General features: G+C 38.8%; 2 long non-coding RNA genes across 5 annotated transcripts in view; one reads left to right on the top strand and one right to left on the bottom strand.

The window, feature by feature from the left end:
* Window positions 1-24,946, bottom strand: part of LOC309846456 — a 644,888-nt gene that overhangs the window by 574,337 nt on the left and 45,605 nt on the right. The window lies entirely within an intron of this gene.
* Window positions 1-24,946, top strand: part of LOC309846457 — a 54,890-nt gene that overhangs the window by 14,871 nt on the left and 15,073 nt on the right. Inside the window, exons 3-4 of one of the 3 annotated variants that reach the window (XR_014301948.1) lie at window positions 1,847-1,959; window positions 22,997-23,890. This is a non-coding gene — a long non-coding RNA (uncharacterized lncRNA). Of the gene's footprint in view, window positions 1-1,846; window positions 1,960-22,996; window positions 23,891-24,946 lie in introns of those variants that run through there. The other 2 variants (XR_014301949.1, XR_014301950.1) reach the window with 2 other exon arrangements.

Raw genomic sequence — 24,946 nt, forward strand, 5'->3', positions numbered from 1 at the left:
AATGAATGCAATATTTTCCTCCTAAAAGCTTAATCAAGACTTTTTCTTTGCCTCATTTTACTCTATCTTTGATTGTTAAACTAGATGAAATTAGAAAGGGCATGCTGTTTATCAATATTAGGGTAACTCAGGCTAAAGAGTATTATTTGATTTTATTTTAAAACTTAATTATCTGGAAAAATCATAGCAAAATATAAAATTCTGAGATTTAAAGTCTTAAGGAATTTAGTGGAACCAGCATGGTGTGAATATTGGGCATGTCTTGGAAAGAAGACAGAGGTCAGGCGTAGGGGGCTTGGCTTGAGCCATTAACTAGACAGATGCCCTGAGTAGGTCCCTCTTTTCTTTGCAGCTTCAGTTTTCTCACCTGCAGAATAAAGGCTCTGGATGAGATAAACTGAGGCTTCTTCTGCTCTGAATTTTGATGCCTGTTTCTAAATAGAACAGATTTGAAAAATCCATTCCTGTAAACATAAAATCAGATGTCAAAACAGATCTTAAAACAAAAATACAGGAGAAAATGCTAATTTTACATGATGTCTTCTATCTCGTTTGAGATTTTTCCTTTATAAATTAAAAAAAAAAAAGACAGCAAATGGACTTAAATTCTCTCTAGCATTTGGATTCTGTCCTCTTTTGGAAACAATCTTGCTGGTCTGACCCTTGAATTTTATAACCCAAATGGGACCATTTATAATCTCAGGAATTTAAGTCAGTGAAGCGGCATATCTTTATGGTGACAAGGGACAAAAGGAACATTATAGGTTCGAAATCTACGTAAGAACTTGGCTCTTGCCATGTCACTGAACCCAGCGACATCATCTTGCCTTTCTTGTTAGTCTAGGAAACTGTTTCCTAATTTTGTTATTCAATAGGATATTTTATTTTGCTTTTCTCACATCCTTTAGGGTGAACGAACATGTTAACAGAAAAGAGTGCAACACTGGATTCTATTAGAGCAGAGAGGAGAGACACCTGGTACACTTAGGAGGGCGCATGTAATGAACGGCTCAAGCAGACTTAGCTGCAGCCAGCTCTAAATATAACAGGGTAACTCTAACTACAGAGGTGGCATAGTTGACTAAAACGGGATATGAAAAGTATTTTAAATGCTAATTGTAACTGGAGGAAAGCTACCGTTTCAAACTGGAGACAGGGCCCCCAGCTCCTCTCGTTCTATGGCTACTGAAAGGCTTCGGCTTTATTTATTTTATTTTATTTTATTTTATTTTATTTTATTTATTATGTTCAGTTAGCCACTGTTTGGTACATCATTAGTTTTTGATGTAGTGTTCAATGATTCAGTAGTGGCATATAACACCCAGTGCTGTATGCAATACATGCCCTCCTTAATGCCCAGCACAGGGCTGCCCCATTCCCCCCACCTCCCTCCCCTCTGAAACCCTCAGATTCTTTCCCGAGGTCCCTGAGGCCTCTGATTTAAACAAAAGTGATTCCCCTGTGATACTGTACAGTATCCAAGTTCCCTTGCCTAAGGGCCGCTTGATACCTGTTTCTAACATTGTGACTCTGATTCCTCATTTGTTCAGAGTTGGGGCCCCAGGACCCTTTTTTTGTGATGAACAGCATGACCCCCTGAAAAATCGTGAAGGCATAGTCATCCATTCTGAATGATTAAGACTTCCAATCAATTCTGAGAACATTTATAGAGCAAATTCTAAATAGAAGGAACTATGGGGGAAATGCAGGTAGATAAATTTGGGTTCTGCTCCCTAAGGACTCCCTATGGGTGGAGAATTATACAGAGTAATCTTTTTGGGTTCTTTCTAGATCTTGTTTCAGACTCCTAAAAGAAATAGTTACTATTTTTTTTTTTTTTTTACAGTTAAATATAGATGGTGCTGGAAGGTGCCTGAAATAAAACCACCACGATCGTGTCAGCATTACTGGATTAGACAGATGTTTGTGAAACTACTGCAGTATTCTTTCTCATCTCTGGTAAGTCTGAAGGACACACATGCACTCTGTTTTAAAAGGCATGTGAGTAATGAAATTGGAGCTCCCATGAAGAAATGGATGACATTTACATAAAGAGTATTTGACCCTAGACCTCCTTATCTTTAGAATAATAGCTAACAGGTTTAAGAACAAGAGTTTTCTGATACAATGCAGGAAGTGAACATTTCAAGATTATTTAAGATTTTTCTATTGTTAGAAAACAAAATTCAACAGGGTAAATTTTATAGATTTGACTGGATTTATTCAACAATCCATGAATCGGGTAGCATCCCATCTAGCAAATAGAAAGGAGCTGTGAAGAGCTGCACAAAATGAAAGACTTACAGACAGAAGAGGACAGAATGAGGAATTATAAAAGCAAAACACAGGTGTTTTCAGGCAAGGTCACCTTCCTTTGGGGGATAGCAGGGGTCTCTCAGGCAGATTACCTTATTAGTGCTGATCATGTAATTCCAGACTGACGGCAATAAATTTCCACTCCTGGGAGAGATTGAATATAATTCATTTGGGTATTAAGTCCAGGCTTGGTGATAGAGTCTTAGCCCAAGTGATGCCATTTGGGGGCCTTTTATTTATTTATTTTTTTAAACAGTATCCAGACCATTTTAAGGGTCTATTGAAGAGGGGCTGGACCTCCAAAGACTGAAACATCTGAGTTTTACTTCTGGTTCCCTCAGGACCACTAGTTACATATTTGCAAGTAAATTAATTAATGAGTATACTCTTCATCTTTGTTTTGTTCTTCTGTTACTTATTTTCCAATTATATACAGGTTTCTTTTTGTTTTAAGTCTACAGGAGTTATCTAGGGAATAGAGTGATTGGCTAGTTTTTGGTTTCTTTATTTATGCCTCTCTATATTAAAAAAAAATCTATCAACAATGAATTTTAAAATGACACCAAACCCTGTTGGAATTTTCTATTACACAGGAACAGGTTAAATGGCTCTGAGATGTAAAAGAATACAAAGAAATAAAAACATCAAAATTTTAAGGATTTTGAAAACATGTACCTAGCAAAAAAACTATTTCCTTGGCTAAGCAGTAACCTCCAGAATATTTCACACTTTGGGGAAACTCTGATTTTATGCCCCCAGGCCATCAAAACCAGACTGCAGCTAGAATCCTAGGAAGCAGCAAAGAGAAATTTTGCCCTGAGTGAGTTGGGCACCAGAAGGAAGGCCTCAGTTGCAGATAGGAAGTTCCGACTGAGGGCGAGGTGACAATGGCTTAGACCCAGAATGGTCCCACCTCCTCCAGAGCCCTTGTAGGTCAGCGAGGCACAGTCCCAGGAGACCAGGTACCAACCACAGAGAGCGTGGCTATCCAGGGTGGGGGGACCTCAGTGCGTGAGAGTGAACATCTGGTGGAGCAGATGAAGCTCATTATTTGTAGGCATTTTATCTAATCTATTAATAAAGTATCTGTCTACAAAGACTAGATTTTTTTTTAATTGTGTAAATAGGAAAGAAAAGCTAGGAACTGTATTGAGAACATGAGCTGATCAACTTTAGCGGTCGTAGGTGGCAATGCATTTCAACAGTTCGTTGGTGTCACATGCATTCATAATAAAGTAGAAAGAGGGAGATCTTGTGTATCCCAAGATGGTAGAATATCCTAATAGTTGAAAGAGGGGTATTAATTCAGTTAACACATCCAGTAATGTAGCTGGTTCTAAGAAAACCCATGATAAAATCCATAGCTCTATTTTATATAACCAGTAACTTGTTAGAAAACAAAATGGACATTGAGATTGTATCACAATAATTTTTTAAGCCATATAATAGGTTATAACTTTAAGGATAACCTAGCAAGGAATGTGTGAAGTCCACAGGAAGAAATGGATAAAACTTATAGAATATTTGGCTAAATAGGTATATAAAATATCCCCCCGCTTTGTTTTTTTCTTTTAAACTCAAAAGCAAAATATGCTTATTGGAAACATCCCTAACAATTAACATTTTGGAATATAAAATCCTTCTCCTTATTTTTCCCCCAAACAATTTTCACTCCCCAAAGGGGCAGAGTTAGCAGTTCGCTGCATATCTTTCCAAATATTTGGCGCATTTAGTTCATCTACATTACAAACCTAAATTTGCAATGGATTCATTTATATATGCTATGATTACTAATATATTTGGTTTTAATATATGTCAGACTTCTATTTGTCTACTTGTCTCTTTTTTTCTGGACTCCTTTTGGATTAATCAATTTTATCATTCCATTTTACCCATTGATTTTCTATCTTTTCACTATTTCTTTAGAGGTTATGAGATTTCATCATGCAGTCCTGATCTATTATAGTCTAATTATGGATTATCTTCTACCATTTTCCTAATATTAAAACCTTTAGATCATCTTAACTCAATTATCCTTCTGTTAACCTTATTTTAAAACCCTGAAAGACATTGTTATTGTTTTGTATTCTCAACAGTTTACTTTTATTTATCCTTTCCATTGTTTTTCTTTACTTTTTGCATTTTTGTGTTTCACTCTGGGATAATTTTTCTTTTTCTTTCTTTTCTTTCTTTTTTTTTTTTTTGTCTGAATAACTTCCATTAGTACACATTTTCTGGTAAAAATTATGTTTTGTTTCTTTGAAAACTTCCTTATCTTACCTTCATTTTTGAAGGATAATTTTACTAAATATAGAACTTTAGTTTTAAACTTATTTTCTTGTCTTTATTAGAATACAACACACAATGTTACATTAGTGTCAGGTGTACAAGTCTATGTGTTATGCTGTGTTCACAAGCGTAACTCCCATCTGTCACCATACAGCGCCCTTACAATACCATTGCTATATTCCCTGTGTTGTGCCCTTCCTTAAAGTTATTTCCTTTCATCACTTTCAAGATGTCATCTTCTTATCTTCTGCACTTGATCTTAGCCAAAAGGCTGAGAAGCGATCTTGTTATCTTCTGACTTACAGAAGTTCTGATTTTGTTTTTGAAGGTAATATGCTTTTTTTTTTTTTCCTTAGCTAATTTTTAAAAAACTCCATTGCCCCATGATCTCTCCATGTTTTTTCCTCTTTCATATTTTTTCTTGTTTCCTTCTGGAAATGCAATTATGTTTACATTTCATTTTTTGTTATGTGTGTCTTACTCTCTTATAAATTTTTAATCCTTTTTTTCCCTTAGTGCTTCCCTCTAGATACGTCCTAGCAAGCTCTCTTCCACCTCACTAATCCTCTTTATTGCTGTCTCTAACTGGCTAGTAAACCCGAGTTTCAAGTGTTGGGTTTTTCAGTCCTAGAACTTCCATTAGATTTTTTTTATAGATTAGAATCCCATGATGAAATTCTCCATAGTTTTCAACTGTTTTGTCTAATATATTAGTCATGCTATTTTAAAATCTTTGGTGACTCCAGTATAAGGACCACCTCTGGTCCTACATCTGTTATCTCATTTTCCTCTTCAAGTCATATTGTTCTGTCTCTTGGCATGTGTGATAACTTTGATTGCATGTCAAACACTGTTTATTACCATTCAGCCCCTAGATGATTTTGTCTTCTTCTAGAAAGTATTCACTATTTTCTTTTTTAGGCAGAAAGAACTGGGTCTTATAATCTCACTTCATGTAGGCCCTGAGCTCTGTAGTTTTTAGTAAGTTCCTACCTACCTATACTCTCTTCTGTTTTTAAGCTATAAATAGCTCTTCAGGGCCTGATCTGTTCTCTGGGCCTTTCTTTCCAGAAGGTCCTGAACTCTAATCCTTGACCTTTAGCTAAAACTCTATTCTGTTTCCTAGAGGCTTTCTTCCTACTTAGCTTCTTAGCCTCTTGCACTGTGGAGTTTCAGAATTTGGTAATTGATTAAAGGAATAAACCAGCCACCTGGCAGGCTGGCTTGCTTTGTCCCCACTTCCCTCCCAGCACATATTCTGTCTTGTCTTATGATGTCTCTAGTATTGACTCTCTGGCCCCCATGAAACCACCAAAATTTTTACTGGTTTCTCTATCAATCCTCAGCAGCCCTCTGTGTGTGCAAAGCCAAGCTCTGGAGCCCAGCTCCAACTGGACATATATCCTCAGAGAAAAAAGCAGCTGCAGATGCTCGGTTCACTCTATTCCCTAGATAACTCCTGTAGAATTAAAACAAAATGAAACCTGTATATAATTGGAAAATAAGTAACAGAAGAACAAAACAAAGATGAAGAGTATACTCTTAGCCATCCTTTAATGGCTTTAAGCTTGTTTGTTGTTTGCTTATTTTATGCTAATTGTCCTCAGTGGGAATGTTGCTGTTATAAGCCATTCCATCATACCCATCAACACCTTGTTCAGACATAGTCATGTGGTCACATCCTACATATAAAAGGTAATTTAAAATGTTCTGAATGATTATATGCCTAAAAATCATGATGCTGTTCTTAGGAAAGAAAGGAAGAATGGGTTTCAGGGTGAACAACTAGTGCTGTGTTCCAAAGTAGATAGTGGAAGCCAGTTACAGTTCTGGGGTGAGTGATGGGGAGTGGTCTTCCCACATGGGGGGCTATAGGTTTCCAGAACACACCCATGGCAGAATGTGACCATTTTTATGGCCCTCTTACTGTCACCATTCAGACATTAGGCATCTCTGTAAATTTAGCAGCAGGTTCCTGTTGGTGGAATTAAAAAAAAAGAAAGAAAGAAAAGAAAAAAAGAATCCTCTGTTTAGAAAGATGCTGCAAATGATATCTAAGTTTCCAGAAAGGAGAGAAGCATAAGCATAACCATGATGAACACTGGAAAAATCATGTCGGAAAACTGTTTCCTCATTAAGTATGCGGTTGGACCATGTGGTCCTGAAATTTGGCGAAAAGAAAACTCAGAGAATTCTAAAAGGTCATCCTTCAGATTGATTAGTCTGCAATTTGAAGGTTAACAAAAAATGTTCATTCATTTTCAAGGTAGAGCAGAATATAGATTTTGGCTAATGGGAGAGAATTTCCCTATTAAGGTAATCACTGCAAACATTGGGCTCTAACACACAGACGACATCTAAATTTTGAGGGTAAGAGCTCTCTTGGCACCCATTTCAATTTTATGTGAATAATCAGCTGGTTAAGAGCAAAAAGCAGTAACTAGAGGGGTCCTTGGATTCTCCTGCGAATTCTGAAAAAGGCACTTAATATTTCTAATTCTGATTTTTTTCTTTTTCCAATCTGTTACAGAAAATAAAATATGGTCTCTGAGGATATACTGGTTATACCAATGAAATAATTGGAAGGTTGCTTACTTAGTTCATTGGATGGGCCTTGGGCCAATTTCTCTAAACCCTGTTCTCGCCTAATTACTAGCTCACTTAAAATTCAGCACTTTATTAATTTTTTTCTTGGCATCATTTGGACTGTTTGATTCTCTGCCCTTACTTCTAAATATTTCTAGACACTAATTTATTTAGTTCTTAATCTTGTAAAATCAGATATGTGCGTGGAACTTATCCCCAGTAAAAGGCATCTCTGCACAAAACCCATAGATTTTTGCCTGTGGTTTCAGGAGATTTATGGACTCCTTGGAGTCCATGCAAAGACTAATTTTTATCTTCTAAATTAAAGGAAGTGTAACATATTTAGATTTTTTTCTAATATGTATCAGATTGTTTTTTAAGATTTTATTTATTTAGTTGACAGACAGATCAGAAGTAGGCAGAGAGGCAGGCAGAGAGAGAGAAGGAAGCAGGCTCCCCACTGAGCAGAGAGCCCAATGTGGGGCTCCATCCCAGGACCCCGGGATCATGACCGGAGCCAAAAGCAGAGACTTTAACCCACTGAGCCAGCCAGGCACCCCTATGTATCAGATTTTAAACATTCTCTGAACAGTTAGGTATCACACTTTTGAACATTCTACTTTTCAACATCTCAAGTTCATATCATCCTGGATTATAAAACATAAAGAACTATATCCCAAAATGGTAGCTGGTATAATGGGCAGCAGAGCACAGGCAGTACCAAAGACTTCCACGTTGGGACAGATGTTATTATCCATCTGTGTTTTTGCTCTGTTTTTTTAACCTTAATTTTTTATTTTTTGATGTCCCCGAAGACATCCCCCTCCACACCCTTCGCTCCTGATCGACTTACATGGTATTTGATAACTAGTTGCTGATATCAGCAGGGACATTCTGGTCTGTTTTAGTCCCTCTCATATGTGCTTTCTACTAGGAGCACCTTATACATGCTTTTCTCTTTGCCTTTCTTTCCCTTTTTGCATAGCTAAATTCTCCTTATTCCCAGCTGGCTGGTGAGTGGTTTTTCCTCCACGTGGTAATTCAAGGACCCAGGCTTTTTCCATCTTATAGCTCTACTGTCCTCTAGGACCTCAGAGCCCTCTGCTTCCATGAGGGAGAATAGAGGATAAAGAAATCACCCACTTAAAATCACCTTGACCCAGGGGTACCTAGGTGACTAAGTCGGTTAAGCGGTCTGCCTTCAGCTCAGGTCATGATCCCATGGTCCTGGGATTGAGCTCCACATTGGGCTTCCTGCTCAATGGAGAGTCAGCCTCTCCTCTCCCTCTGACCCTTCCCCTGCTTGTACTCTCTCTCTCTCAAATAAATAAATAAAATCCTTTTTTTTAAAAAAAACACCTTGACCTAGAAGTGACATATATCGCTTGCAAATGTACTCTGATGATAAGACCGGCTCCCTTGGCCCCACCTAAGGTGGAAGGGGGTTTGGGGACATATAACTTCTTTATAGGAACACCTCAACACTAGAAGAGAGAGCATGAGGTTTTGGTGGCATCTGCCTATCTCTGCCACACTACTGTGTCCTGCTGGCCTCAAGCATCATGCAAACCACTAGTAGGCACTCAATAAGTATTTGTAGAATGAATGTAATTGTTTGAGGTCATTTGCAATGAGTAGTAACATAGCAATTTCACATCTGGTGTCCAGGGTTTGGAGAAGCAGCAGCTCCATCATGGTATTGATGCCCAATTTATATAGTCTCAAAGTACTAATCCAGGAGAGGCTATGTTTTTCAGGCTTACTATGTTGGAGGAAACCCAGATGGGTAGCATCCCTCTTAGATCTTTGGTTCGGTCTGTTGGTTTATATCATTCCACAAATGCATCAGAAGAAATAGAAGCAGCAATTGTAGTGAATTATGCTGAGAACCCAATCAGAATTGGTTTTATCTTGGCCATTTCAAACTGCACTATAAGTTAATTTCCCCAAAGAGCCAAAAGAACAGATAAATAACCAATCAAAAGTGTGTTGGGGCACCTGGGTGGCTCAGTGGGTTAAAGTCTCTGCTTTTGGCTCAGGTCATGGTCCTGGGGTCCTGGGATGGAGCCCCACATTGGGCTCTCTGCTCTGTGGGGAGTCTGCTTCCTTGTCTCTCTGCCTGCCTCTCTGCCTACTTGTGATCTCTGTCAAATAAATAAATAAAATCTTTTAAAAAATAATAATAAATAAATAAAATCTTAAAAAAAAAAACGTATGTTGAACTGATCATTAAGTTAAGATCTTTGAACAAATTGACCTGTTCCCATTGGGTGAATTTATACACACACACACACACACATATGTATATATATATATATATATATATATATATATATACACACACACACACATATATATACATATATGTATATATATACACACACGCATATACACACACACATATATACACACGCACATACACATGCACGCACACACGTATACATATATATACAGACATGTATTAATTTTTATAATGGCCATATGAAGTATTATACATATGAAATTTGGCATATCTAGAATACATCAGGAAACTCTAACATTATTTGCTTGTTTAAAATAACCCTTTTGGGACACCTGGGTGGCTCAGTTGGTTAAGTGTCCAACTCTTGATTTTGGCTCAGGTCATAATCTCAGGGTCATGATCTCAAAGTTGTAAGATAGAGCCCTGCATTGAGCTCTGCACTCAGTGGGGAGTCTGACTGAGATTCTCTCTCTCTCTGCCTCCCCAAAATAAATAAACATTTAAAAAAAATAACTCTTGGGGTGCCTGGATGGTTCAGTCATTAGGCGTCTTTTTGGCTCAGGTCATGACCTAGGGTCCTGGGATCGAGCCCCAAAGCGGGCTCCTTGCTCAGGGGGAGGCCTGCTTCTCCCTCTCCCATTCCCCTGGCTTGTGTTCTGCCTCTTGCTGTGTGTCTCTCTCTGTCAAATAAATGAATAAAATCTTTAAAAAAATGTATTTTAAAAAGTAACCCTTTTGCCATTTCACATTGTAATTAAGACTTGGTCATCAAATATGAGAGACTGATTTTATAACAAAGGAAATCATGTTTCCAAGTCTCTAAATTTTAACCTTATATTTCAAAGTATGTACCTTTAATAGGGAGTTTATAAGATTAACAGGAACATTCGAATGACCATGAAGAAAGAGCAAATACTTATCATTTACAAAAGATATTATTAGCCTTATTACCATATTTTCTTGATTCTAAAATGCACATTTTCATGTATTTTGACATTTCTGAAATGGGAATATGGCTTACATTCAACATGCATGTTTAAATAGTGTCTCTTTGTTTTCCTTCCTTCTGCTTTCCTCCTCTTCCCTCCCCCATATTCAACAAACAAGCCAAAAGCTCATATTAAATTGTTGTCTTTCTATCAAGGGAATAGGGTGATATTTTCTAGTTCCTCATTCCTGCCCCCTGGAGATACCCCTTCTGCTTATTATCTGTGTGAAGAGAAGTCATCTCCTTAAAATTTGCTATTGTGGATTAAGCATCCTTCCTTAGAGGATTCTATGAACTCTGGAATCACCCATCTATAAGACGTTTCTAGACTATTTCTGTCAGCCAACTCCCTTTTCTCTGCAAACCTAGTCTCATCTGAACAATTTTCACATGTGCATGTCCTTTTGCTGTCCAGCTATCCTAACCATCCTTCATGATAGCTACAAGGGATTAATTTTTAACAACCCCAGCCTGCTTTTTTATGATGCCTCGTATTATTATTTTTTTATGTGCAAATAGTCTTATGATTCAATAACAGCCAGAAATACAGGCACTTTGTTTGGTAGATGGCTTTATTTAATCCCCATAAAGTAGAATATGAATATTTAAGAAAAATAGGAAATGAAGTTGTTTTCTGAGAATTGTGAGTATAAATTCACAAATGAGAGGGGCTCGTATCTAGATTCACTAGGCCAATCATGTCTTATCCCTGCATGTAATCCCTGCGCTGTCCACCTCCCCCTCTCAAGTTTTAAAAACTGGTAAGATCCAGTGGAAATGTGTAAGATTAGACAGATGGCAAGGAATTTTAAAAGTGATCAGGTGTCATAAAAGGACACATTGCCTGGGGGAGGGGGTATGTGCAGGGGAGAAGATTTTGGTAGGTGACCCAGCACCAGCTGTTTTGCTGAAGGAAGGAGGGGGCTTACGGGAGGGGAGGGTCTGCTGCTCAAGACGAGAAATGCCCTGACTCTATGCCAACATTCTATTTGCAGTCTACATAGGGTCATTTTAATGGAGTCAACAATTTTTCTTCTGGATCACTGATGGACCTTCAGCAGCCCTTTCCTACCAGCTAGACCACACACTGTCTGCTGTCTTCTCCCCATGCTCTTTTTCTTACCCTTCCTTTTCATCTTCAACTCTTTTTTGGGTCTCTATACAAGAAGGACTGAAATCCAACTGTACCAGTAAAGCTGTCTTAATTGAGACCATACTGTCTTGATGTACCTGAAACTCACAGGATGTGAGGATTTGTGTAGTTCTTGGTTCCCTGGGTACCCTTTAGCTCTCTCTCTCTCTTTCCCCCTTCTCCTTCCCCTCAGAGGCCCATAGCAGTCACTTCCATGGCCCACACGAAGGGGTGCCGAGAGCACAATCTGGAGCACGAAAGTGTTTGACACCTGCCTCCACTGCTCAGAGACTATAAGACCATGCCGAGTGCTTGTGAGGATTCCAGATTCACTGGGATGAGGTTCTAGCAGAGGGCCTGGCCTTGATATTTATATTTATATTTAAATATATTTATTTATATTCTATACCCTGTATATTTCTTCAGTTTACTTTCTTTTTTTTTTTTTAAAAAGATTTATTTATTTATTTATTTGACAGAGAGATCACAAGTAGACAGAGAGGCAGGCAGAGAGAGAGAGAAGCAGGCTCCCCGCTGAGCAGAGAGCCTGACATGGGACTCGATCCCAGGACCCCGAGATCATGACCCAAGCCGAAGGCAGCGGCTTAACCCACTGAGCCACCCAGGCGCCCCTCTTCAGTTTACTTTCTTAACCCCCACCCTGAACCCCACTCTTGAGTCTGAAATCTGTACAATTCCTAGAAAGCCTTTTCATTTCTGAGAACTAGATTTTATCATCCGGCTTACAAACTGGTAGGTAATTTAGTTTCATCTACATTATTGGCCCTTCTGATTTCTTTCCTTCAGGATTCTTTATTATCCTCCATCTTAATTACCTTCATCTTGAACAGCTTCATCCCCTACAGGACCTTGAACTTCAGCTCTTTTTTCAACTATCTCCATATAGACTTGAACCGCCTCTCTGCAACACTGGATGTATAGAATTACCGTTTATGTTGGTGTCATTTGTTTTTAATGAGGACTGGGTAGGGACAAAAAAGGGCTATATGTGCAATATAGAATATCATTTCATGGGGGAAAAAATCACTTCAAACTTGACATTGAGGGCCCATATAGCGTGTTGCTTAATAGTTCTTATTTTGACATTAACCTGATAAATGAATCTCAGAGCATGAGACGAGGAAAATGCTTGTTTCTTCTGCAATTTTGTCAATGTCTTTTAAGCAGAGAATGGAACCTAAAAAATCTTCATTTTGCCTTGGCTGTTAGAAAGCTCAGGGCCGGCTGGCCGGCCTGCGTTCCTTCCTTCCTCCCTTCCTCGTTCTCTCTTTCTTTCCCTCTCTCTCTTTCTTTCCTTCCTTCCTCCTTCCCTTTCCTTTCCTTTCTTTCCACTTATAAAATTAGAGCTTTTTTTCCTTTCACTCTTCTAATATAATTATTCCTTTCCTTTTTCTTTTTACTACTTAAAATTTGGAGTTTTATTGTATCTGGATTTTCCAGTGTCAGGTGTTTTGTTTTGTTTTGTTTTGTTTTGTTTTTTTTCTAATTTGGTATGTTAACACAGCCTAAGATGATATTGACCTCACTGGCTTCCTTGACCACCCAGGAGGAGGAGTAAATGGGTGATGAGTCAGCTGGTCTGTGATGGAGATAGAAGAGTCTTTCTAGTAGTTTTCCAACAGAGTGCCAAGGCAGAACTGCTGTGGAGGCCTTGAGACCACTGTGAGCACAGCCTACAGACGTGCTCTATCTTAAATATTGGGTTTTATGGCTCAAAGAACTCTGCTGTGCTTGCATAGACACTGTGTTTGCTTCAATAGACACTGTGTTTGCTTCAAGTACCCCAGAAAAAGTAAGTTATTTGGGGGAATCCCTCAGGAAACCAAGATCTTTAAAATTAATTAACATATTTTTACAGTAACACTTTCTATGTGTTTACTTTCATGAGGCATTGTGCGAGATTTTGATATGCATTAGTTCACTAGATTCTCACCACAACACTGTGAGATAAGAATTAGTAGTAGCTGCATTTTACAAACCAGGATGCCAAATCTAAGAAATGGTTAAGTAATTTATGCTAAATCATACAGTAAGAGCTGGGCCCTGAATCATCCAATTGAAACTTCATCCCCCAACTACTTTAGGATCTCTTGGGTGGAATGAAACATACGGACTCTCTGGGAGAGAGTAAGGGAGCCAGTAAGGCCCGGTAAGGCCCTGTAAGGTTCACCAGAGCAGTTCTGCAATGTGGTGAATCATCGAGACCCAATGACTTCAGACTCCTACCCTTCCCTAACTGGACATTACAGGGACTCTGAGGACCTTGGCATTGACCCATGAGCCAAAGAGCCAAGTAAAGGACATTGAATGGCTGGCATATGCCTGATTATATGAATTCCGGTCACCAGCTCTATCAAGCACATTTATGTATTCTAGTCTGGCTGCCCAAAGAGAAGAATGTTCAAGTTCTCCTTGCCCTACCTCAAGTAGTCTGAGTAAAAATCAAGCCCATTGTTGCTTTTTTCTTTTTTTTTTTTTTTTTTTATTTAAATTAAATTTAGTCAGTCTATAATGTATTATTAGTTTCATGGGTAGAATTTAGTGATTCATCAGTTGCATATAACACCCAGTGCTCATCACATCAAATACCCTCCATAAAGCCCATCACCCAGTTACCCAGCCCTCCACTACTCCCCTCCAGCAACCTTCAGTTTGTTTCCTGTAGTTAAGAGTCTCTCAAGTCCATTGTTTTCTATGCCTCTTTTAAAACTCATCCACCACTCTTACTGTTTCTTCCATCTGAAATATCTCCTCTCCATTAATTCATAAAGTAGAAGCACTTATGAGCTATTTTGAAACTTGGAAAAAAAAAAAAAGCATGCCTTTTTAAATCCTGTCCCCAAATAAATTTGAAATCAAATCAGCCTGAACAATAGTAGGCTGCAAATGTCATTGGATTCTCCATTACATTTGATTCACAGACCTTTTATTTCTCCAACTGAATTTTAAAAATGGTTTTTAATTTGGCAGACATAATATCATCTTAAAATATACCCAGTTGTTCATAATACAAAGAAAAGAAAGTTGTTTATGATACAAAAACTTCCAGTAGTGAGAAAAAAATTTCAAACCATCATTATGTCAAATATTTATCATCCTTCTGAAATGAAATTATTGATTTCCAAATAAAGAAGCCATTTAGGGCCAAGATATGCCATTCAAATGGTAATTGTTTTCTTCTTGGTAAAGTTAGGATAAAAGAATCTATGTGTTGTGCTTGTGTAATTAACAGATTATCATCAAATTGGGATTACAGATTGTTTTTGTGACTTTATTTTGAATCAGACATGACTGAGTTTTTCACGGAGGTAAAATTTACATAGGATGAAATGCACTTATTTTAAGTTTGTCATTTAATGAGTTTTGATAAGTGTATTTTCCTGGTAACCTCCACCCCAACTGAGATACAGAACATTCTATCATCCCAGAAAATACCCTTGTATTCCTTTCGCCTCTTCCTAGACAAATACTACTCTGATTTTTTACCGATTATAGAACTTGATACAAAAATACTCATCCAGGAAGTATATTTTGTAACTGGGTTCTTTTGCTCAATGTTTTCGAGAATTATCCTTGTTGCTGGGGTCTCAGTAGTTAATTTATTTTTGTTGATGAATATATTCCATTGTAAGAATACACATCAGTTCCCTTGTTGATGGACAGATGAATGGTTTACAGTGCTTGGTTCTTGTGAATAAAGCAACAAACATTCCTGTACAAGTCTTTTCATGGACATATGTTTTAATTTTGGAGGAGCCATATTCTTTTTCATTACCCTTGACTTAAATGTATATAAACATTAAAGTTCTGCTTAAGACCCATTTAAGTTCTGTCTAAGACCATTCATTAAACACATGTTTAGCAAAGTGCCCACTCCAAGACAGGCAGTATGCTAAGTGCTGAGGATACAACAGTGAACAGAACAGACAAAATCTCTATTCTTGCAGTGGTCAATTCCTAGTAGGGACATTAAATATAAGGAAGAAAAATAAGTAAAAAAAATGTACATTACAGTATATGTCGATAAGTGTTATGGAGTAAAATAAGGCAAAGAAGGGGTATGGGCTGTTGGGTAGCCAGGAAAGCCATCACTGAGCAGGGGCGGCATTTGAGCAAAGACCTGGACAAGGGATAGGGCAGTTGTCTGGATATCTCGGGGAAGCATTTCAGGTAAAAAAAAGAGCAAGGCAAAGTTCTTGAGGTGTCACTGGTTTGTTCAATGTGCATAATATTTTTTTAGGTTGAGAGAGACAGGGAGAGAGTGAACACAAGCAGAGGGAACAGCAGGCAGAGGGAGAAGCAGACTTCCTGCTGATCAGGGAGTCAGATGCCCCACTCAATCCCAGGACCCAGGGATCATGACCTGAGCTGAAGGCAGAGGCTTAGCCCACTTAGCCACCCAGGCAGCTTATGAAAAGGGTTTATATGGTGGATGATAGGTCAGCCATCGTCCCATTGCCTCTCAGCTCGAATTCACCTTTTTTGCCTGCTCTGTGAAATTAGATTTGGGTCTTATAATTTTATTTTTTTTCCCCAGCTCACACTAAAGCTTTGTCAATAAAGGACACGGAGCAGGTTTGGAATATTAGTGACAGGGAAGTTTGGGGAAGAGATATGTAGTTCCTCTCCCCAGTCTTCATCAAAGAGGGAAAAAATATGAATTATGTAGCCAGGTTTTTACAAAGCTAATATATTCAAGCTAGAAGACTGTCCTCTATGTTGAAGTTATGCCCTTCAGACTATCCTTGTGTTAATATGCTCCATCTTTTTTGAAATTATAGTCGTAACAGATGTAGGGTTTTCTGGAATCTTTCTTTGATAAAATATGAAAAATCAGGAACTCTGTATCTATACCCCCAGACATGAAGGATTATAGACCTCCATAAAACCCCAAAGTCTGGAAAAAATAGTGCACATAGCTGTTAGTGCAATGTCTTTTGGAGGATTGTGCTTTAATAAGTGTTGATTCGTCTGGGACTTCACTAATCACTGAGCCCTTGCCCTTGAGGAGTTCGTGGCATCCTAAATTCTTGTTCAGAAATTTCCACTTATATTAAATGTTGGAACAGAAATGCAGACCTGGCTTGGGTTCTGTTCATAATGATTTCAAGATCATTTTGTTGGGGGAGAAATGGCTTTTCTCATTATTTGACATTACACAATTGTTACATTGGATTTGGGGGGAAAGGGGTCCATGCTACACGGGTGCAAGTAAACAGAGAAGTGAGAAAACAGAGAATGTTTCAGAAGATAAGAAACAATAGAACTTTCTGCCTCTTTTACAAAAACCACGGTCCCATCTGTTCCTTTAATACAGCCCATTGCTTCTATATCCCTGAGAGAAGTTTCTTGTAGAATTGAATGTTAGGAAAAAGTTTCTGTGCCCCAAAGTACAAACTGCTTTCTTGTATCAGATAATGTGAATCACATAACTTACACTGTTTCTCTTTTAGCCTTGGCTGCCAAGAAGTTCAGTGTGCTGAATGTAACTCTGGGTCACATTAAGCTATCTTTCTCAGTGATTGCTGATACAAATCTCTTCCTCCTCTCTCTGACTCTTACTCTCTTTTCGGATTTTTTAAAAAAGATTTTATTTATTTATTTGACAGAGAGAGAGATCACAAGTAGGCAGAGAGGCAGGCTGAAGGGGCTGGGGGTGGGGGTACCAGGCTCCCTGCTGAGCAGAGAGCCAGATGTAGGGCTTAATCCCAGAACCCTGAGATCATGACCTGAGCTGAAGGCAGAGGCTTAACCCACTGAACCCCCAGGCACCCCTCTTTTTAGATTTTTAAAAAACTGTCCTTACATATATGTGTTTTTGAGGTCTCGATTACTTGCAGTGAGGTAAAAAATAAATGCATCACCAATGAATAGAATGACCCATAATGGCAGAAAAATTCAGAGTTTACACAGCAGGCAAGCACAACCCGTATTTAGCTAGTCCCCTGTCAACCTTTGCACATCATCCTAATCCTCATTCATTTATTCTGAGTAATGCCTCTTTTCACTTCATACCAGAAACAAGCAGCCTAATTTGCTTAGAACAAAGAGATGGTGAATTCATGGGTCCGCGCTAATTATTTGGTCATTTTATGTTTGGAGGAAGCTCCCAACCCAGGTTGCCCGCAAAGCTTGAATCTAGCTTTGAATCGGATTTCCAAAGACTTCTGTTTTTCCATGGGAAGCTGCAGTTCAAATTTGTCAACCCTCAGCAATTCCCTTGTGACAGCCCTGCTTGTATGGGGTCAGATTGTGTTATAATCCCTGGCATTGTTATTTAAATTATTCAGAACAAAGGGATTTTTCTGCATTTAGATATAAGTTAACTTGATAACACTGAATTTTTGTGTGTGTCCAGAGGAGGAGGTTTAGATTGTAGATTTGCTTAAAATGTTGGGCTAAAATTCAGGGGAAAAAGTGAGCAGGTTACAATTTTGGCTCTTTTCATATCCTATACTAAATGATTTGTGCAAGTTATTTAGCTCCTCTGTGCTTCTGTTTCTTTGTCTATAAACTGGGCAAAATGGGAGTTACTGGGTGGAGAATAAATGATGTAATGTAGATAAAGTACTGTATATAAATTATGTATATATATGTACTGTGTATGAAGTATTGGGTGTAAATGATATCCAGTATTGTATGTAAAGTACTTACAATGGTCCCAGGGAGAGTTATCTATTATTAATATTTGAGAACTATAGAGATATAGTTATAGATAATAAGAATGACAAACAAACTTTCTAAAGATGTTACATGCAATTTCCCTTAAAGGGCAGTAGGCGAGACCAAAAAAAAGTAAAAATCTTCTAACCACGGAACATTCTTCTTTGCATTGTGATGTACTTTGAGTTCTGGCAGTCCATAAACTCAGATCCACTCATTCCTGTGTTCCTTACTTGAACGGAGCACTTCTCCATCAGCAGATGTTCAATAAAAGTTGACCTGAAATAATCTGTGTTCTGCCTAGCAGCCATTCAAAGGCCTTATTTATTTGAGTGCCAAGGATGCCCCAGGCACTGGGGATACAAAGATAAATAAAACGTGGGTTCTGCATGCAGGGGAAGCACAATCTAGTGGGCAGGGCAGATGTGGAAAGAGATAGCTGCTTCCCTAGCCAATTAGCACGTGGGGAAACTTGTAGGGTCCTTAAGGGCATGGAGTGGGAGCTGAAACCCCAGGGGCAGGGTGGGTGTTAGAGGAGGTTTTCTGGGTAGTGCAGTCTTGCATCTGCTCTGTTTGGGGATTAGGTACTAAAGTCAGCAAGTAAGGCAGGCAAAACCAAACTAGTATTAGGGCCAGAGAACCATTACAAAAAAAATCTCTTAATTGCCCATTAAGTATGTATGGAATAAATTCTGTACAGATCCACAGCTGTATAAGTGTGTGATGTCTCTGGTAATATCGTAAGTAATAGCAAGTGTACAAGCAACATTTTGCAGTATTTTAGTTTAAATAAGTGTTCTCTTGCTGAGGTTATTACATTACATTCAGATAACTTAAATGTACATCTGACGAGATTCTGCTCACATTGGCTAATGAACATTGCACTGTCATTACCTTTATAACACTAGCTTGCAAATGTTTCATTGGAGAGGTAAAGCAACACTGGAAAGAAAAAGGTTTATGTCTATTTTTTTTTTAAGAGATTTATTTATTTTAATGTGAGAGAGCGTGTGTGCATGAGGACAGGGGAAAGGGCAGAGGGAGAAGGAGAGGGAGATAGAGAATTCTGAAGCAGACTCCCTGCCCAATGTGGGGCTCCATTCCAAGACCCTGAGATCGTGACCTGAGCCAAAATCAAGAGTTGGCCGCTGAACCAACGGAGCCACCCAGGCACCACGATTTATGTCTGTTCTTAAAATGGAATGCATTGTAAAGTAGTTGTGAATATGAGTGACAATAAAATTTACTCACCAATGTATAGCCTATAAGCATAAAAATGTGTCTATTTTTGGGCCATAGACTTTCTGTCAAGCAACCACACAAACATCTTTATCCCTCTACGTCTGGAATGTTATGACTCTAAGAAGACATAAACATAGCAGGCACCCATCTAAACTGTGAAGACCAAAACACTGATGTGATATTTCATCAACAATCAAGGATATTTAAGATGAATGTTTCTATAATGGATTTAGACACACAAAATTCCTAAAGGGTTGTTGCAAGGGAAAAGAAGAGCTGATACATGTGAACAAATTTAAAAAGCAGTTGGCTCAACTTCCCAGCAGGTTATTTTCTCAGAGAAGAGGCCCAAAGTCTAAATCTTAATAAAACCTGCTCGTCTCATAGGATCAATGTTACAATATACGGTTATGTTTCTGAATAAGGGTCTGGTGCTCAAGTCCTTATAAGAATACTCCACTGAGATTATATAAATAAATGCCTGTACATTATGAAGACTTTTAAATAATTAAAAACTGATTAGGTAGGCATCAGAGTAATGGTTTAAAATTATATTTAATATGATGCAATAGTATATTACTCAATGATCTCATCTTCTATTTCTCCATAATTTAGTTTATATTGAAACAAATGACAAATCCAAAGAATTCTTGTACTGAGAACATTTTTAAACACAAAGAAAAATTGAGGAGGTAGATCATCTGAATTGTTCTAGATTCATCCATCGCCTAGGTTCAACAGTTTTTAAATGTATAAAAAGCATTATGTACCAGCAACTATTACCTCCTTGTAAGTATGCATACATTTTATTTACACCTTTATTCAGGTATAATTTATATATAAAATTCACCTGTGTTAAGAGTATAAGTCAATAATTTTTAGCCATTTATAAGTTGTGCAGCCATGACCAAAATCCAGTTTTATTTCTATTTTTTTCAAAAAAGACTTTATTTGACAGAGAGAGCATGCATAAACCAGTGGGGCGGCAGGCAGAGGCAGAGGGAGAAGCAGTCTCCCCGCTGAGTAGGGAGCCCTACATGGGGCTTGATCCCAGGACCCTGGGATCATGACCTGAGCCAAAAGCAGACACCTAACCAACTGAGCCACCCAGGTGTCCCCAAAATCCAATTTTAAACATATCCATCATTTTCCCCAAAATCCCTTGAGCCATTTTCAGTATGTTCAAGCTTCTTTGCATTTCCATATAAATTTTAAGGTCAGCTTGTCAGTTTCTAAAAAAAAAAATCATCATCATCATCATCACCATTATCATCATGTTGAGATTTTGTTGAATCTGGAAATCAATTTGGGAAGATTGTCATCTTAATAAGTGTTTCCTCATTGCGGTTGTAACAAATGACCTCGAGCTTCAGGTATTAAAACAACACAAACTTATCCTCTTATGGTTCTGGAGGCAAGAAGTCCAACATCAGTCTTACTGGGTTAATGTCAAGGTGGTGGCAGTTGTGGTTCTCTGGGCAGCAGGACCAACTGTAGAATGTGGTGGCTGGGCCGGATGATCACAAAGGACACTGGAGAAGCTCAGTATGTGGCAACAGGAAGGCAAACCCAAGCCCTGGGGCACATAGGAATGGGGACTGTCTTGGCTGCAAGGACACCTGTCTCTCAGCCCACCCACTGCTGTCCGGGGAGAAGACCCCCTGATGAGTAATACAGAGGACTGGAATGAGTCAGGACGTTATAGTATTAAGCATAATCCTTAAAAACAAAGCTGTCTGATGGCGCCTGGGTGGCTTAGTCAGTTAGGCATATGCTTTCGGCTCAAGTCAGGATCCCAGAGTCTCTGGATTGAGTCTTACATTGGGCTCCCTGCTCAGCGGGGAGTCTGCTTCTCCCTCTGCCCTTCACCCTGTTTGTGCTCTCTCTCACTTGCTCTCTCTCAAATAAATAAATAAAATCTTAATAAACAAACAAACAAAAAAACAAAGTGTTTGAAATCAGAAAGCTTCAGGAGATAGTATGCTCCTAGCGGCAAGGCTTGGATGGTAGAATTAAATGGCTGTGCTTTTGTTGAAGAATATGTATTGATGAAATAACACACATGTAACTCTCAACACCAAGTAAACTATCTCGACCTTATTTTTTATTATATTCCCACGTGTACCAGGAGCCTCCTCTAATACCTGGCGGTTATGCAGGGTGAACCGGCATTTCCCACAGAAAAGTCAACTGTTCATTGAATTTCATTTTCCTTTCTTTGAACTTGACCACAATTTCACATTTCAGTTTTTAAAAGCTTCTAAGTGTTAATTTAGTCGACAAACTAAAGAGACCACAGAAAGCTGACTTTTTCCCTAATCCTCCTGAGTTTTTAGACTTTCTGTTTTAGTCTCTGTGATAGAGAGAGAGATTTACTCTATTTTTTTAAGTGGAAAATCAGTACGTTTTTTCTCAGTTGAAATGATTTGTCTTGGGACGCCTGGGTGGCTCAGTTGGTTGGACAACTGCCTTCGGCTCAGGTCATGATCCTGGAGTCCCGGGATCGAGTCCCGTATCGGGCTCCATGGGGAGTCTGCTTCTCTCTCTGACCTTCTCCTTGTTCATGCTCTCTCTCACTGTCTCTCAAGTAAATAAATAAAATCTTAAAAAAAAAAAAAAAAAGAAATGATTTGTCTTCTATGATGTGGAACTTGGGGCTTTATGTACCCCTTGGTCTTGGCAGTCAAGTTAACCCAAATTACATTCAGAAGAGAATCTTTACCTGGTAGGAGGAGGAAAGGAAAGGTACAAATTCTTAGAGGCAACTCAGTTCTATTATGAGGATTTTAATTCTTCCCTAGTAATGCTGAGGGGTAAAGGATATGGTGTAGCACTCAAGCTGCAAGATAGTCTGACTAGACTTGGTGCACTTGCCCAGAAACCCCAAATCACTGCCTCCAATGTCCATCAACATCCTAGTTCACAGACAATATTTATTGCCTGCTTTGAGGGTAACTAGCATAACTGTTTCTCTAGATCAGAAATTCTAGAACTTTTTGGAGTCATGAACCACTTTGAACATTTGCCAAAAACCATAGACTCCAACTCCAGACAAATATGCTATAAACTTGTGCGTACACTGTTTTTCAGTTAATGTAATTTATTGCTCTAGAAATTGATTTCCTTCACCTAGAATAGAAAAATGTTTCCCAGAAAGATTATATCTCCCATTCTCATTTTTCATATAAATATAATTGAATCCTTGCTTAAAAAAAAAAAGTCAAAAAAATGCAAACAAAATTAAAAGTAGGATTTAATTCTAATGGTTTATTTCAGGATCACGGAGGTTGTCCTTGGTCTGTATGAGAACTTGGAAATGGTGTAATGTTCTTGAATATGTATGAGTTTGACCCAGATGTTTTCTAACAGTTTACATGAAGAGCCGAAAATTTTAGAAATGTAGATGGTATCAGTAGCTCCCTTTGCTACACAAGGACAGATTTATTTCTGGGTGCTTGAATTCCCTCAAGGTTCTTCCAGTTGAATTCATATTGTATCACCTTCTTTGTCCTTACAGCTTTGTCTGTGTCTGTGATGCCTGAAGGTTAGCGCCGAAGACCCAAAGGTGGGGGTTCCCGTGGGACCAACCAAAAGGGCACCCTCCTTGGAATTCATGCAGAATGGAAATTGAGCATGAGTCAGCAGGAGGTGAAAGCAGAGTTTATTGAAGATACATGCATATGGGAGAGAGAGATACTAATGGAGTGTCTGGGTGACTTGGAAAGGAAAAGAGCAGGAATCTTATCTTTGTTCAGGGTCTGGCTGTTCTTATTGAGGATGGTGGTCTGGTATATGTGTCCTCTCAGGCGTCCAGGAACCAGTTGGAAAAAAAAAACAAGGGCCCAGGTGTTATTTCTTGGAGTCAGGGGTCTTGACACAGAGATGTCAAGCTCCAATGGTCTGGAATGCGCATAGGATAGCTTCCTCTGGGTCCCTGTCACCTGGCCCTTTCTTAAATGTTATTTAATTCTAGAGCATCATTAACTCCTTGTCCCTTACAAGAAGGATGTAGGCTATTTCCAGGACAAGGCATGTGGAAAGTGGGGTGGGAGTTCATATTCTATTAAGAATAGAAGCCAGAAGAAAAGCGAAGGGGGAAAAATGCAGCTTTTGTTCTCACGGGTCCCTTCTGTTTCCCTGTCTCATTTGCATTATTGATGCTATCTATCTCATCAAGGAAAGGTTGTCTTCTGAATCTGCATTTCAAAATGTTAAGCAAATAATGTGAGCAGAAGTATTTTTCTGCCATGTTCGATTGTGTCTTCAGATTTCTGCCCACACCAAGCTCTCCAAGGCTTTATCCACTCTCCTCTGTTTACAGAAGCACTTCCTCTAGCTTTAAAAGTTAGCTCAGCTTTCTATGTCCAATTTTATCTTCCAGAATAGAAAAGAAAAAAAACAAAAACAAAAACTTTGCCAAAATGGTTTTTGTTTTGTTTTGTTTTTTACCAGCATCTGTAATGTTGACTAAAGTTTTGAATGAAAGATTTTACCCTTGCCTATGGCCACGGGTATTGCCAAGAAAATCACCTCATTAATGAATACCTTCCTGTCAGTTTATACTGAGGAGGCTTTCCTTTTCTGTCTCCGGAAGCCCAGATTTCCCCCTGATGTTTCAATCGACCCTTCAAAGTCCCTCAAGCTAGTCAGTGATCTTCTGTTTAGTAGAAAACATTTCTGTGTTGCTCTCCTTTCTTAACACAATCATTTGAAAATGAGGTGAAAAAAGGCTGTGGCTCTGATGGAATGGAGGCCTGGCTTTAAGTAGCTGATGACAAAACTTCTGTCAAGTCCGTTGGCAGCGTCTCTGAGCGAAATGCATGCTGATGAGGACAGCGATGAGTCACGATGACATACGGAGCCTCTTTGTTCATCAAAGCCGCAAACCAGATGTGTTACCAAGTCCTGCAAGGACTCCATCTGTGCCCAGAATAGCAAGATTATCCTCATGGGGAAGTTTTCTTGGCAAGGAAACTTGTCACCATTTCGGAGACAGGGAGGGCCTTTGAAGTTTCAAAACAGGGCTCAGGAAAGAGAAATTCTTCTTTGAAGTGGAGGTCTGCACCCCCTCCGCTGCCAGCAGCTAACCGGCAGCAGCATGGAATGCGGTGAGAAAGCAGGGGTCTCATCCACTGGCATGTTGAAAGAAAAAGGACAGTAGCTGCCAAGTCTTCTAGGATGGGTTTAGAAACAGGACAGTTGGGGGTGGATTATATCATTTGAATAAGATGCCGCCTCAGATTTCTTCCTCTATGTTAAGGGACTTCCTAGCTTGACTGTTTCCAAGGCACAAGGATTCACCAAGGCTTCTCCAGTTGAGTCTGGTAAATGATAATCAGCTTTATTCAGTGCCTCAAAACAAGCTTTTATGTTTGCCAAAATTTCAAGATTTAGTTGAATCCCAACTTTTATCTTAACAAAAACAACAACAAAAGAAAACAAAACAACAGTCCTCACTGTCTGGCTA

This window comes from Mustela nivalis, assembly GCF_964662115.1.
Source record: "Mustela nivalis genome assembly, chromosome: 13".
Lineage (NCBI taxonomy): Eukaryota > Metazoa > Chordata > Mammalia > Carnivora > Mustelidae > Mustela > Mustela nivalis.